At 38.4% G+C, this 16,098-nt stretch overlaps 1 long non-coding RNA gene across 1 annotated transcript in view; it reads right to left on the reverse strand.

Annotated features, from left to right (window-relative positions):
- Positions 1 to 471: 471 nt before the first annotated feature.
- LOC138735709 (uncharacterized) overlaps positions 472 to 16,098 on the reverse strand; it is a 54,035-nt gene continuing 38,408 nt past the window's right edge. The window contains exons 3-4 of the long non-coding RNA XR_011339896.1: positions 3,968 to 4,072; positions 472 to 2,128 (exon numbers count right to left, since the gene is read on the reverse strand). This is a non-coding gene — a long non-coding RNA (uncharacterized lncRNA). The remainder of the gene's footprint in view (positions 2,129 to 3,967; positions 4,073 to 16,098) is intronic.

A 16,098-nucleotide genomic window follows, 5' to 3' on the forward strand; every position in this document is an offset into this window, starting at 1 on the left:
TTGTTAAGATTTAGTTGAAAATGAACATGTTTGTGATTGAGATATGTAAAATTAAGTACTCGTTCAAATAACTCAAGAAATTAAAACGCTATGGTTTGCCTAATAATATTTTAGCCTGCAGTACAGGTAACATTCTTCAATCCCCTTCTTTGCTTCCAGCTTTGTACCTCCTGTTGATCATCTCCATATCAACTGTGCAAGAGAGAATGGTTTCAGCACCTTATTTCCTCCGAATGTATTGAAGAGTAATTTTCTGCACAGCCAAATGTGGACCAAAAATGTATGCTGTCATTAATGGAGAAACATGATAGCATAGGAGCTTCAGGAACACAACTTGATAATTAAATACAGAAATCCAAACATTTCAGTTTTTTCACTGTGTAAATACAATTGCTTTTATTTATGCCATAAATACAGGTAAATACAGGTATATTTATGCCATAAATACAGACAAAACTTATCACAGATAATTACAGGTAAAGATAAAGGTTCCATTATTGTCATATAATACCGCATTTAGAATGTAACATACATGATATTCTTTAACTTTGTGTACCGTAAGGCAGACAGGGAGTCGCCACTTTGTCCAGCGGACCTCACATCTTATCTTTTTCAAGTTGTTGGGCACTACCAGTTGTCCCAATAATCACAGAGACAAAGACTGAGGGGCAACGATAGGCTGATTACACGCAAGATTTGCTGGCCCAGGTCCAAGCTAGGGAAGTGCAGGGAAGGAAGAGGTGACTCGACCTTTATGGCTGGGTCACAGGGGAGGAGTATAGGGAGGAGTCGAGGAGAGGATGTCATCAGGAGGGCGGGCCAGCTTGTGCCGTACTGGCCAATACAGAAAATAAACCATATCATTACACAAGTCCAAGTACTTTTCTAATATTGTGATTTGTATAAAGTACTCCACTGAAAATGAACTTAGTTATGTAGTTGTTAATCGCTTCAGATTTTCATTACTATTGGAGACTAAATTGTAAAATTAGAACCCAACCTATGATTTAGTTTTTCTTTACGATTTTTACTCTCCCTAATGCAATATTTTTCCTTCTTTTATTTCTGATTTGAGATTAAATTCACACAGTCTAATTTACTTAATCTCCTTAGTCCCTGTACAGTTTATTTCATAAGTTTACAATGAGCATTTAAGGGGATACCTACTTACTTGCGCTGTTCACTCATGTCCCTGGTTTTCCTCATTTCTTGCAGTGACATTAACAAACTAATAATTTCAGCGACATATCATGCAAAATTTATACGTTAATTTCTCTTCAATATTTTTTACATGCAAGGGTGTCATCAAGCACTGTTGGATCCACTCCTGTTGCAAGTTTTGAGCTTATTATGTTTTGTGGTGCATTTTGGTCCAGATTTTTCAAGCACTGATTTGTTGGGTGACAAAACATGTATTTGAGCTGTGCCAAGTGCTGTCCTCTCAGTAAGTTCCAACCAAGATTTAAGGTGTCTTGTAAAACCTTTTTGTAACATTTTACATGAACAGCAAGATTTTGAAACATTTCAATTTGACTGGAATATATTTTTCTGTCATGGATGGAGCTAGTTATTGACAAGATTACAATTTAATACCAGCCTTTAAGTGCCCTTGAGAGGAGAGTGCAAGCTGCCTTCTTGAACCGTGTTGTGGACTCCCTCCCACCATGTCAATAAGTAACATGTTTCAGGATTCTGACCCAGCAAGAAAAAAAAGTTAAATTTTCATGTCAAGATGGTGTAGGACCTGAAAGGAACTTTTGCAGATTGATGTTCCCATGCACCTGCTTCAAGATGGTAAAGGTTTTATGTTTGAAAATGGAGATGATAACAATACTTTATACATTTTTTTAGATGGTACTCACTGTGCTGATTGGGCCATGTCATTTGCATACCTGACGTCAGATTCCCAAAGTAGACATTCAGTGTCATGCTCTCTTGTGGAAGGAGACTACCAGACAGAGAAAATTAGTCCAGGATGTGGTCAAAGTTTTCTCAAAGAATTGGAACATGTAGAGAGTGGCACCAACCACTGCAGATGACATTTTCCAAAATCATAGCAGCAACTGACTGATGACATGTGCATGTTCAGAAGTGAGCTTGAAGCCTTTGTTGATTCCTTCACTGAAGCCTGCCAGAAAATTAGTCTTATGGTGAACATTTGGAAGACAAAGATCATCTATCAGCTTGCTCCCAATGCACAATAACACCCATGCATTCAAGATCTTCAGCGAGATGCTCCAAAATATGGATCCGTTTCTGTGGTCTTGATAGGAATTGCTTGGTGAAAGAGCACATCAATGATAGAATTCTCGATCAAATCCCGTGCGTGAGCAAGACCTTTTGCTGAATGAGAAATATGTTTGATTGACCTCAAATGCAGTAATGAACTTATAGTCTGGTGACGGCAGTGATGCCCTATTTTCTGTATGCATCAGAGACATAAAGTATCTTACACAACTGGAGAAGTACCACTGAAACTGTCTATGAAAATCTTTTAAATTGATTGGCAGAATATTTGAACCAATGTAATGAAATCCCTGGCCAACATCTTCAACATCAAGGCACTGATCACCCTCTAGAACTCATCATTCACTACCTGACCCCTTTGATTTTCTTAGCTCTTTTTCCCATTGGCTGGCATCTAACAATCCACTATCTCTGTCTGCCATATTTCACCTAACTGGTTGGCCAATCCCACAAAGGGACCCTGTGCCACTTTCCCGCCCTATCCTCTTGACATGGGCTTCTCTCCTGCAATTCTCCAGTCTCAAGGGCTTCAGCTTAAAACATTGTGTATTCTTTCTCTCTCACCAATGCAGCTTGACTCGATCGGTTCTTCCAGCAGGGTGTGTTTAGCTTCAAATTCCAGCATCTGCAGTCTCCTGTGTGTCTCCAAGGCACTGATCATGTTAAACTCAAGTCTAGTGAGTCAGTCACGTTGTCTAGACCAGTGAAATAGGAATTGTTGTCTGAGTTGCATCAAAGCAAGGGAATACCAGGAATACACAGAGTCCCTTTGAAAATGGTCACAATTCCAGTAGCTCCTGACCTTTCAGCACTGAGAAGGAACAATGATCATCTCAAATCATTGCAATGGGAGCATTTAGAGGTCACGCACAAACAAATGGAAGAAACACACAACATTGCAACCCACCCTATCTAATGTCATCTGGACTACCACACCATTATCTGTGGATCCTACATTAGTTTCAACAGCCACTTCAAAACCCAAAGAAATTGGGCGGCAGCAAATCTTACCTAACTTTAAGGGAGTGCCTGATAGAAGCATTTTCCTTGGGAGCTTTGGCTGAAACGAAGCACGTTTGCTCTACTGAGAGGTGATATTTAGCAACCCAAGCATTAAAAAAACATGATCTTTATCTCTCTTGGCTAAACATAGAACATTATACCACAGTACAGACCTTTCAGCCTTTGATGTTGTGCCTACCTATTTATTCCTACTAAAAAAAGTACTAAACCCTTCCTACCTCATAACCCTCTATTTTTCTTTCATCCATATGCCTGTCTAAGAGTCTCTTAAATGTCCCGAATGTTTCAGCCTCCACCACTAACCGCAGCAAGACATTCCTGTATTTTATCTTTAAGATCTTGATTTGGCTAATCAAGTGAGAGTTACTTACCCTTCAACTATGACTGAACTGTACATTTTGATGCTATTTGATTGGATTGGAGAAAACACTGTCTATTCATGCTGCACAATAAAAACAGTATAAAAGAAGATTCTTGGGGACGAGAAGTTTTGATATTGGTTGGTCTGAGGAATTGAATGGAGAATAGAAAGGAGATTCTCACAAAGATCCCCACAAAATTATTTCACGCAGTTCCTCTAGATACAGTTGTCCAACTCACCCAAATCTAAGTAAAATTGTCATCACCAGTATCAATCAATGTTCAATCATTTAAATTGGGTAATTGGCATGAACCAACAGAAAGATTAAACACCCACCTTCAGGACATTGATGGAGGGGTCCCAAAAGCGACTGAATTACTCAATGAGTTAACATCAGCATCAAACTGTTCAGCAGGAAATACTTCTGACTAGGAAAGTCTGCTGAGTAAAAAAAAAACCAGAAAACATTGCAAGATTTTTTGTTATGAATTTACCTAAAATCTGATTCCTTACAACAATGCAAACCAACGATACACGATACAAACGTATCACATTCATCAAGCAAAGCACCATTGGTCAACACATTTTTACACCTCTTTCACCATGAAATTTGAATCCCATTCAAAGAATTATTGCAACCAATGGAAGTAGAGAGGAATTATCCAGGAATCAAAGTGCATATGTAGGCAATGATCACTAGGCTAATAAGTGTCAGGTCAGTCACATTTTAAAGTCAATGACATTGCATTATCAATAATTGAACTCTGCATTCAATTCAGTAATTCTCAACATCAAATGCAAACCAAGCCTATGACGTTTAATGGTACCATTGAGTACAAAGCATTTTATGTTGATTTTTCCTTCAAGTATTGATGATAATCTTCACAATGAACTGAGTTCAGTCACACACAAATCACCTCACATTTTACAATGTAAAGAGATCCTTACACTCTAGGTATGAGGGGCAGAAACGTCTAAACAAGTTTATGCATCTTTCATTTCAACTGCTATTCTTTGCACTGAAAAAGAATTTCAATGATGTGACTACATAGTTCTTTAGTTTCAGATTTGGACCTTGTGGATGAATATTTGGGGTTTTCTGAATGTCAGAACTTATACACCATGGAGCCAAAACAAACAAGAAAAAGGAAAGTGAAAGCTGTTTTGGACCACACATTTTTAACTTCAGTTTGGATCCAAGTTTCAACCACTAATTTTATGACCCACTGGATATCTGTGTAAGACCAAGTATTTTAAAGAGTTCTATACTTCTGACATGTTAAACTGATCTCACAAGGAAAGGAATGCCATTTTCGAAGTTTGGGCTGATGTGACGGCAGTTATCATATTGTGCCTTTCATTTAAAATCTCTTGTTCCTTTAAGATTCTTTGTATTTTCCCATTTTGGATAAATCTGGTGTTTACTTCTGCTATCTGAAAATAATGAGTACTAATTTTCAAAATGATATAAAATTAGATCATTGTTTGTCAAATAATTTTAGTGACCGATTCTCCATTAATTATTCGAGGATATGAAACTGGATACAGAAGGTGCAAAAAATATTTCATTTGCAGAATAAAATGTATTTGTATTTTCACTGAAAAATGTTAATGCTGAGTCCAAACAACATTTTTGACAGATGTGTTCAGAAGGCAGTTTCACATGAAACATTTTCCTGTGGAAGGCTCCTTTCCTTGCAGTTAACTTTTAAATGTTTAAATGTTTGTGGTTGCCATCATCTTTTTAAAAGAGGAAAAAGATGGACTGGAGGTTAGGAAAAATCCGACAGGACAAAAAGTATCATTCAGTAACTTAAATGATACTTCTGTGGGCTGATCTATCATGCCAGTTTTGCTTCTTCAAGGAAATAAAGGGAACAAAAATTTCCATGAAATTGTATCCATTTCTCTTTTGGCAGATGACACGATGGTCATTGGCCTCATCAGCAACAATGATGAGTCGCAGGCAGCACAGAGAAGAGGTAGAAAATGTGTTGAAATGGTGCAAGAATAACAACCTGAGTCTCAACATGGAAACATGAAGGGGCTGACTGTGTACTTCATGAGGACCAGGGCTGATCACTCTCCACTACACAGTAATATCTCAGTAGGGGAGAGAGTAGAGAGCACCAAGTTCCTCGGTGTCCACTTAAGGAGTGACCTATTCTTACTTGTCAAATATCTCCTTACTTGTCAGGAAACCACAGTAGTGACTGCACTTCCTAAGAAGATTATTGCCGTCAAGGCCACTGGCCACCATCTTGTCAAGTTTCTACAGGAGAAAGTCCTGGCCGGCTACATCACAGAATGATACTGTTGCTGGAGTGCATCAGATTGGAGGTCAATCCACAGAACCATAAGAGCGGCAGAGAGGATCTCCGAGGTTTCCCTCCCACCACAATAATGGGATATACCGGATCGTTGTCTAAAGAGGGCTCGCAAAATCAGTGAGAACCTCTACCACCCTGCAGGTTACTCCTATTGGGAAAGAGATACAGGAATATCAGAAAAAGAACCACCAGACTGAGAAACAGCTTCTTCCCATGGATAGTGAGGTGGTTGAAAGACTGAGGAACTGCTCATATAAATCCTCCGTGACTCAACTATTTATTTAACAATCTTTGGCTTGGCTTCGCGGACGAAGATTTATGGAGGGGTAATGTCCACGTCAGCTGCAGGCTCGTTTGTGGCTGACAAGTCCGATGCGGGACAGGCAGACACGGTTGCAGCGGCTGCAGGGGAAAATTGGTGGGTTGGGGTTGGGTGTTGGGTTTTTCCTCCTTTGCCTTTTGTCAGTGAGGTGGGCTCTGCGGTCTTCTTCAAAGGAGGTTGCTGCCCGCCGAACTGTGAGGCGCCAAGATGCACGGTTTGAGGCGTTATCAGCCCACTGGCGGTGGTCAATGTGGCAGGCACCAAGAGATTTCTTTAGGCAGTCCTTGTACCTTTTCTTTGGTGCACCTCTGTCACGGTGGCCAGTGGAGAGCTCGCCATAGAACACGATCTTGGGAAGGCGATGGTCCTCCATTCTGGAGACGTGACCCATCCAGCGCAGCTGGATCTTCAGCAGCGTGGACTCGATGCTGTCGACCTCTGCCATCTCGAGTACTTCGACGTTAGGGATGAAAGCGCTCCAATGGATGTTGAGGATGGAGCGGAGACAACGCTGGTGGAAGCGTTCTAGGAGCCGTAGGTGATGCCGGTAGCCATGATTCGGAGCCGAACAGGAGTGTGGGTATATTTAACAATAATATTTATGTATATGTACTGTGCATTTCTATAATTTGTCTATATGTGTGTTTGCAGTGTGTTGCACCAAGAACTGGAGAACACTTTTTTGTTGTACTTGTTCGATCAGATGATAATTAAGTGTGTGTGTGTGTGTGTGTGTGTGTGCGCGCGCGCGCGCGTGCTACACAAGTACTAAACCAGTGAATTGAATTGGAACATTGTTGACTGTGGAGTGAATTCAGGGTAACGCTTGTGGCCATGTCACTCTGTGCCTCTGTGGTCAAATTGAATTTATAAAATGCTCCGCATCATCTCCCTAGGTTTTCCATATGTTGCTGTTTCATGAAGCAAACTGAATAGAATTTCAAGCTAAAAATCCTTTACAAATGACTAACAAACAACTATGGTTGGTACAAAAATTAATCTGAAGTTGTTAAAGATAGTTTTAAAAATTTTAAAAAGTAAACATATACAATGTGAATTGCACTGCTTTCCCCAAAACAAACCTATCACAATAGTAATTACCTACATAAATTACAATTAATTATTTAAAGAATTGTACAAAAATCTAATTATTTATAAAATATGTATCTACAATACCAACAATTCCAACAGTTATTTTTTCTTACTTTAGTTATTGCTTTGCACAACTCTCATGACCATTGTAAATTTTAATATTTTAAAATTTAGACATGCAGCAAGGTAACAGACCCAATTACACCTAATTGACCACCACCCTTGATATGTTTTGAATGCTTGGAGAAATCCACATGGGCAGATTCGAACTGTGCTGTAATAGCATTGCAGTAACCGCCTCGCTAACCGTGCCACCCTAATTTGTTCTTGTATTTTAATTAAATTGAACATTTCATATATTTAGTTGTTTAAACTAATTATTGAGCTATGAATGCGATCTAGCTTACAAATGATCAGTTGATATAGTTGTTAATCTATGTTGAATCAATCATACAGAATTTCAGTTGCATTGGTTCATTCATGTTCTTTGTTCCAATCATCAATCAGTAATTCCTGTAAGTCAGTAGTTTGCGAATAATGTCAACATTTTTTTAAACAAAAAATTAGCAATTTTAATACCAACTTCTGCTTTATCTTTTATATGGGTTGGATTATCATGGTAGAAAATTATTTTAATACGGTTGAATCTTCTATCAAACCCACCAATGAAAATATTAAGGAACTGAACAAGAGTGGTATATATCTTGAGTTAAAATTAGAAAGTGACAGCTTGCCAAACTGTAGATGCTAACCTGTTTTTAGTATGAAAATAGCACCATTAGGATTGGAAATTTTGGCAAGGTTTTGTCAGAAACACAAAGTCTAAGTGAATCAGTCATTATGAGCTAAAATGAAGGCTAACAGATATGTATTAAACCACCAATGCCTTATGATTTAAAATGAACTGCTTTGAAAAGTGAATCTCATTTTTCCTGTTATACAGTGATTGTAGGGATATTTTTGACATTCTGTCAAAGAACTGCTTCAGAACATTGGTTATATTTCTCTCAGAAAGTGTGATCCAAAAGGCAAAGCCACCTGGTCAAAGAACCATCTTGTGGTCTTAAACCCAGTAAAATCCACAATACAGAGATTCATAATTCAGTAAGCAGAGGAAGATTCTGTGATGACTCCACAATGTTTTAGTCATTTGTAGGCAACCAAATGTTCACAGGATATGATCACATTCATCCATTGCTTCACTGAAGGCTTCTATGCAGCAACAACTAAATAAATTTAATTGTAAGATTTTTGAGGCTTCATTAATACACATGCTTTGGACTTGCCCTAGTTTAAAAAAATTTTGGAAAAAATACTTCCAAACTTTATCAACCATTTTTAAGGTCAAATTAGAACCATGACTCAAAAGACAGAAGTTGAACAAAGCTGATAGGCTTTTATTTGAAATAGAATGAAGGTACATTCATGCTGGTTGAATGTCACAAACTGAGAAGGGGGCTGAAGAACAGTCACCTTTATTCAGGAGTCTGTGGGAGGAGCTACAGGTACAGTCAGCCAATGGGGTGCCAGACAGATGGATATATACATACAGTGGTTTACCACACCATGCTTCTTTATTTGGTTTTCTCAAGAAGAAAAAATACTACTGACTTCATCTCAGAAGCAAATTTTAGCTTTTACCTCATTGAGAGCTCGACGGGAAATTCTGATGAAATAGAAAGATAGCGCTCCACCTACTTATACTCAATGGCTACAGGAAGTCATGTCCTTCCTAAGTTTAGAAAAAAATCAAATATAATGTCAAAGATGTAAAGGTGCACTTTACAAGACATGGACCCCACTCATGCAGCATTACTATAATTGAAAGAATGAAGTCTGGTTCCCCAACGTCGTCTTTCGTTTCCTATATATATTTTAAATATGCAAGTTAACCTTGTTTAGAGAGAGGGGGTTGATTAATAGTGGGGGGGGGGGGAGAATGGGTTCATTTTTTTCTGTTTTTCTTTTTATAGTTTTGAAAATGGGTTTGATTGAGAATGGCACACACAATTTATAGCATGTATGATTAAGGTATTATTTGAGAAGTACAAATTATCTGTCTTTTATTCTATTAAACTCAATAAGTATTTTTAAAAGAAACAAAAATCAATTTAAAAGGCAATTTAAACTATGATCTATCTTTAGTTTGGTCAGGCAGTACTGGTAAATTATCCATGATTAGTGATCATCATCTGTTTGGAAGGAGTTTGATGCTCTTGCATTATTTTGATAACATTAGGCCTTTCACATGAGAACAGTCCACTGTCAGAAGACTAAGAAAAAAAAGTGACACAGATTGTACCTACTTTATATAATGGAAATACTCTTTAAGTTCGTTGAAGTTTTGTTTTTTAACATGGTTGTGATTATAATATGGATGGTTGTGAATTCTATATGTGCTGTTTCAAGAACAAGACATTCCTGGTGCATGATTATTTTCCCTTCAGAAGAATCATGTGGCATGTAATCAATCATGTCCTAACTATGATTTTAATCTGAGTTTTCTGTAAAATATTGTTTTCATAGAAATAATTAATTTGTGGATTTTTTTCATCTTGAATGGATTTCACATGTGTTGACCACACCAATGTATTTGGACAAAACAAATAATGGTCTATTACACTTAGCAGAAATTACTAAGGAAAATGCAAGAGGTAATTAACGTGGTCATGTGATTGGCAAAAAATATGAACAAACAACCCAAGATCATTTGCATCCATGACTGAAATGAGGATTGAATCTGTCAACCCACATGGCAGGCCCAGTAATTAGAGTTTGATTGGCATTCTCCACCTTCCTTTGCCTGGTCAATTAAAATGTTATGTACCAGATGGCTGGTAGAGAAGCTGCTTGGTTCATAATTTAGTTTTACTCATCAGACCCTGATATCATTGGGGTTCCAGACTAATGATCCTGAGTGGAAAAGGGCAGGTGGCCCCTTCACCAAGTTAGTGGCAAAAAGCCATTTATATTCATGTAATATTTAATTTTAGGTTGAGAGAGACAAGAACAAATAGGGTCAAATGCAAAACATTTCTGTGTTCTCTAAAATATTAATTGAACATCAGCTGAAGTCAAACCTAGTGTGTAGATAGGAATTGAAATACTTCAGATTCTGTTGTGAATATCTAGTTTATTGCACTGGATATTTGGACAGCAATTTAAATTTAATTTCATCTACAATAATTTTACTGACTTGAAAAGGTTGTGTGCATCTCTTTGTAAATTATTGGTTGCAGCATTACACTACCAAATTTCTCTCTACCTAACATAAGGCATTACATTCTGCAGGGACTTACAACTCTTTCGTGCCCAGTGCTGTTCCCCAACAGAGGGCTGATGATGATCGAGTTGGGTTAAATCATCAAATTCTCAAAACTCAATCAAAATCAGCCATGAATCTAGAAAAATAGAATGGCGGAGTTTTTTTTAAAAAAGATGAGAGATCAAATAGAGTTGGCGTTCCGATGGATTGGAGTAACCTCAGGAAAAAGTCACTGAGGAAGACAAGTATGTTGGACTTTGTAAAATGGATTTGAATACAAGAGTAGAAATTACTACTCCATTGACAGAAGGACTTGGTGAATATTGTGCACAAGCCTGGTCTCCCTATTTAAGGAACAATGTACCTGTAATAGAGGAATTGCCACCAAAATTCAGCAGTTTGATTCTTTATGGGAGGGGTTTGTGACATAAGTAGAGATTAAGAAGGCTGATCCATACTTTCTTGAATTTTGAGGAGAGAGATGTGAACTCACTGAAATTAAATGTGAGCTTATGATTGGGGAATCAGGAATTAACAAACATTGTCTCAAAATAAGGAATCAGTCATGAGAGAAATGGCAATGAGATGAAGGATCATGCACAATCTTAATTAATGGCAAAATTGGCATGAGGGGCCAAATGGCAGATTCTTGCTTATATTTACTTTTTTGGGTATAAATGGGCTAAGATCAGTGGTTTTCAAAGATGGGCAGAAAGGAAACTTGTCTAGCTTCTTGACTTCGAAAAGAGGAAAATGTTTGTCCTTTGAGATTAAATTATAAATAACTTGTTTTGTAGAAAAGCATTCAACCTCTAAGTCTTTTCTCGATGGTTGAAAGAGTTGTCTTTTGGGTTTAATGGTCATATTTCAGGAAAAGACAACTTCCAAATGTAATTTTGTAGACTATTTTTCTTCTTTCACACAGCTGTATAATTTTATGCAAAATCTGCAATTAAAGGGGTCATTTTTGTTGCTGTCAGGATCTTCTGTCATGCACCAGGTTTGGATGTGTTCGTACCACAATCTGTTTAGTTTTTCAGGCCACCCCAATCAAGAAATATGTACAAACCTGTTCTTCTCCAAGCCAATTCTCAACAATACAACTGTTTTTTTGTTCCTCAATTGCATGAATGAATTTCCAGAACCCAATATCTAAACATTTCTAATTCAGCATATTTCAAGATAGTCACTAAACCTTTGATATTCTCCCTTGATATTCACCTTGGTAACTCCACTTCTCTTTTCTTCATCATTTTACTTCTTTGTATTTTGAAATTAGTGGTTTTAATTAATACAAGCTGTTAAGACAGCAAGCACATGTCATGGAATCACCACCTTGTGCATTCATTATGTTAACGAATAACCACCAATAACTTCACATTACTCAAAATGTCACAACCAGGCTCTGATGCAGAGAATGAGACTTGCTTGTGCAAGTGGTTTTAAGAAGTCCTGATTGAGATTAAAAATGTATATGCAGGTGAATGGCTCTGATTAACTTCCCAAACATCAAAGCTGCAGTAGAAATGCAGTTTAAATCTCTTTGCAATGGACCTTCTGATAATTTAATGTGTTAATAAATTTCCAGATAATATTAGTGTGATGTAAAATCACAATGCTGGTGTGATAGTACAGATTCTATCACCAATGTGTATATGTACAGATTATAGTGTAGGAATACTGTGATTGGCTGAGAGCATAGCCACGGCTACTGGCAGGTCTTAAAGAGTTACTCCTAGCCAGACCAGGTCATTCTGGACTGGTCGACCTACATATGATATGCTCCAGTCTTTGAGTTAATAAAAGCCTTGGTTTGGATCAACAAGCCTTTAATTCTTTTGACGCGCTCTACAGCTGGAATAACTCAGTTGGTCCACCTGTGTACTTTATAGAGGAAAGATAAAGATGCATAACCAATGTTTCACGCTTGAGCCCTTCATCAAGGTATAAAAAATGTTAAGGGCCTGAAAAAAAATGGTGGGGGGGGGGATGTCAAATCCCTTCTCACAATTTCTCCATCTTTGCCGCATCTATTCCCAAGACGAGGTCTTCTAGTCCAGGTTATCTGAAACATCCACCTTCTTCCACAAATGTGGCTTCCCATCGACCACCATCAACTTAACCCTTATCCTCATCTCCTCCATTTCCCGCTCATCTGTTCTGGCCCCCTCTGCCCCCAGAATAAAATAGGATTCCCCTTGTCCTTACCTACCATACCACCAGCCTCTCCATCCAACACATTGTAACCATATAATTATAGCATAGAAACAGGCCAACTTGACCCTTCTAGTCAATGCTGAACACTTTCTTCCACCTAACTCCACTGACCTACACTCAACCTGTAACCCTCCATTCTTTTCCTATCCATACACATATCCAGCTTCTTCTTAAATGCTAATATCGAGTCTGCCTCCACTACTTGGTCTGGAAGCTCATTCCACACACCCATTGCTCTCTGAGTAAAGAAGTCCCCCCTCATGTTTCCTCTAAACGTATGCCCCTAACTCTCAGCTCATGTCCTCTCATTTGTATCTCCCCCTTTCTTAAAGGAAAAAGCCTCTCCAATTTAACTATATCTAACTTCTAATAATTTTAAATACCTCAATCAAATCCCCTCTCAACCTTCTATGCTCCAAAGAATAAAGACCTAACTTATTTAACCTTTCCGTATAACTTAGACCCTGCAACACTGACAGCATTTCTAGCAAATCTTCTCTGCACTTGCTTCAATTTGTTTATATCTTTTCTATACTTTGGTGACCAAATCTGTATGCAATACTCCAAATTTGGCCTCACCAATGCCTTGTACAATTTTAATATAACATTCCAGCTCCTATAATCAATGCTCTGATTTATAAAGGCCAACATTCCATAAGCTTTCTTCACCATGTGATTTCATCTTCAGGGAACTATGTACCATTATTCCTAGATCCCTCTGTTCTACTGCACTCTTCAATGCCCTGCTATTCACCATATATGTCCTATTTTGATTAGCCCTACCAAAATGTAACACCTCTCACTTATTTGCATTAAACTCCATCTGCCATCTTTCAGCCCATTCTTCTTAAGCCCTTTGCAAACTTTAAAACCCTTCTTCACTATCCCCAGCTCCATCTATCTTAATATCATCCGCATACTTACTAATCTAATTTACCACCCCACCATCCAGATCACTAACATATATGACAAGCAGTAATGAACCCAATACTGAACCCTGATGTACACCATTTGTCACTGACTTCCAATATGACAAACAGTTATCAACCGCTACTCTCCGGCACCTCCCATTCAACCATTGCTGAATCCATTTTACTATTCAATGTTAATACTTATAATTGAACCTTCCCTGAGGAACCTTATCAAAGGCCTTACTAAACTCCATATACATAACATCCACCACCTTACCCTCATCAACTTTCCTAGTAACCTCCTCAAAAAAAACGGTAAGTTTTGTCAAACATGATCTTTCCCTCCCAAATACATGTTGACTGTTCCTAATCAAACCCTGCCTATCCAAATATTTATATATATACCATATCTAAGAATACTTTCCATTAATTTACCCACCACTGACATCAAACTTACAGGCCTATAGTTACTAGATTTACTCCTAGCACCTTTTTTAAACAATGGAACTACATGAGCTACTTTCCAATCCTCCGGCACCATTCCCAATACTAATGACATTTTAAATATTTCCGACAAAGCCCCTACTATTTCTACACTAACCTCCCTCAAGGTCCTAGAGAATACCTTGTCGGGACCTGGAGACTTAGCCACTTTAAAATCTCCAGTACTTCCTCTTCTTTAATCATTGTCATTTCCATAGCTTCCCTACTTATTTCCCTTATTTTACACGGATCAATATCCTTCTCCTTAGTAAATAATGAAGAAAAAAAACTGTTCAAAATCTCTCCCATCTCCTTTAGCTCTGTGCATAACCATCCACTCTCATCCTCTAGGGCACACATGTCAAACTCTGGCCCGCGGTATAATCATATTTGGCCCGCAAGATCATTTCAAAAATGTATTAGAGGTGGCCCGCTGGCCGCGGCGACAGTATAGCGCATGCACAGCTAATACTACAAATCCCAGAATGCATTGGCGTCAGTCCGCTAATCGCCCCCACCTCCTCTGTTTACGTTGCAGGGTCTCACCGTGGACTCTGGTTTTGGGGCCTGGCCGGTGTCAGGGGAAGCCAAGGCCGCTTCCCAGCGCCCGGAACCGGAGGCCTCGGGCCTGACCTCGCCAGGACCGTTGCCCACTCCCCCTCCCTGCCGCAGGCCGACCCGCGACTCACGGTGACGGGGCCGCTGATCCGCCGAGATGCCGCCCTGCAGCGAGAGCCGATGCCCCCGCACTGTCGTTGTCCAATCCGATCGCCCGCAAACCCCGCCCTCCCGTACACAGGCCTGAGTAAGGATTATGAACTTTAATCTCAGGATAAAACGATCTTCCAATAGTTTCATGTCACAGTGATAAATATATTCCTGGTTAAAAATGGTCCTGCACCTGGATACAAGCTCATTAGGCATAAAACTTGAAAGTGTGTAAATCAAAGGATATCTGTACCAATGGAAAAAGGGCATGGCAAATAACCCTGCTAGAGTTCATGCCCACAATCAGTCACCCATTTGATTGTTTCAGGAACCATGTTATTCTCTCACATTCTCAATAGCCCCAAGATTTTACTATTCGACAGCACACTAGCAACATTTGACAAATCCTCTATAGAGAAATATTATTTATTGAATATTTTATTTCTCATTTGTTAATGCTTCTGGAAAGAGTTTATCCAAAACTATTATTAAACCTTTATTTTAATAAGAAAAAGTTTAACATTACATATGTTGAAAGAAGAGAAAACATGCAGATGTTGTTGAAAATTTTCAATAAATATTTAGTTCGGCCCTCGACTTAGTCCAAGTTTTTAATTTTGGCCCTCCGTCAATTTGAGTTTGACACCCCTGCTCTAGGGGATCAATTTTATCCCTCACTATCCTTTTGTTCCTAATACATCTGTAGAAACCCTTTGGATTTATCTTCACCTTACTTGACAAAGCAACCTCATACCTCCTCCTAGCCTGTCTAATTTCAATCTTAACACTAAACTCGTACAACCATCTTGCAATTAGACATTTAATCCGTAAGCACTCAACATTCAACAAAATAGCACATAAAAGGTTGCCATTTATGGAAAAATTTTCCAGTGGACATCTTAATATATACTTGATTTTCTCCAGTTTAATAAAGAAACTGATGTCCTTAATCCATTATGTAATAGAAAGGCATCTATCAGATTTCCAGTGCAGCAAGATTAGATGCTTGGCTGATAAGGATGCAAATGCTATTACCTGTTTCTGTAGAGAATTTAAGAAGTTGTCAGAGATTCCAAATACAGTACTACTGACAGGGTTGCAAACTTATTTTAAATATTTTGAATAATGTGCTAAAGACT

The sequence above is a fragment of the Narcine bancroftii genome, chromosome 6, assembly GCF_036971445.1.
Source record: "Narcine bancroftii isolate sNarBan1 chromosome 6, sNarBan1.hap1, whole genome shotgun sequence".
Classification (NCBI taxonomy): Eukaryota; Metazoa; Chordata; class Chondrichthyes; order Torpediniformes; family Narcinidae; genus Narcine; species Narcine bancroftii.